This window comes from Rhagoletis pomonella, unplaced genomic scaffold (genome assembly GCF_013731165.1).
Source record: "Rhagoletis pomonella isolate Grant_MI unplaced genomic scaffold, Rhpom_1.0 Rhpom_scaffold_01848, whole genome shotgun sequence".
In the NCBI taxonomy this organism is placed as follows: Eukaryota; Metazoa; Arthropoda; class Insecta; order Diptera; family Tephritidae; genus Rhagoletis; species Rhagoletis pomonella.
In genome coordinates this window covers 1-715 of record NW_023460402.1, presented here as the reverse complement: position 1 = coordinate 715, position 715 = coordinate 1, and the positions used below count along the sequence as shown (strand labels likewise).

The 715-nt window shown below is 36.4% G+C and overlaps 1 long non-coding RNA gene across 2 annotated transcripts; it reads left to right on the top strand.

The window, feature by feature from the left end:
• Nucleotides 1-259: 259 nt before the first annotated feature.
• LOC118752799 lies at nucleotides 260-715 on the top strand. Of its 2 annotated transcripts, XR_004994748.1 has the most exons (3): nucleotides 260-324; nucleotides 395-558; nucleotides 699-715. It is a non-coding gene; the product is annotated as an uncharacterized LOC118752799 (long non-coding RNA). The 2 variants fall into 2 exon arrangements; XR_004994747.1 differs by lacking the exon at nucleotides 260-324 and having other exon boundaries at nucleotides 336-558.

Sequence of the window (715 nt, the reverse complement as noted above, 5' to 3'; positions counted from 1 at the left end):
TCAGGAACAAACGGTTTACGGTCAAACGTTAAAAATGGACGAACAGTATAGAACAACCGACGAACTATCGATTCCGATACAAAAATCTTAATATTTCTACTAATGAGGTGCTTGGGTGACTTTTGCTATGGTGCTTTGTTTGGGTGCTATCATTTGTTCCAAGTGATGTAAATGTTCGGAAAACTAAAGGCTGAGGAACATCCTGGTAACTCTTTTAAAATTAAATTTAATTTTTGCCATTGTCTTCCTATAGTTGTTTCACCATTTCGCTGTTCCGCCAACTGACGAATTTATCATTCATATATTAAATGAAAAGGATTAAGTGTGCGTATTTGTGTTCATTTTGCTTTGTAAACGTTTTGCTATTTTCTTTCTTTGGGAATTTAACTTTTAGCATTTTGGGTACGCAATATTACTAAGATATTATGCCACCCCCAAGACCGAGGGGAGTGGGATATAATACAGGAGTCACAACATCTAGGCCCAGCCCGAATACACCGATGTCTGAGAGACAGCAAATGGCACTGCTTATTCAGATGACGGCGAACTCGACGACAGGTAAGCTATAGATTCAAAAGCTAAAGATAATTAGGTTCTATAAGATCAATTATGCATTTTTTTTAATATGGTGACCAATGTACATTATATGAATAAGTTAATTTTCACATACATACATATGTATGCAAAAACATTTTCAGAGGCCTCAAGAGCGCAC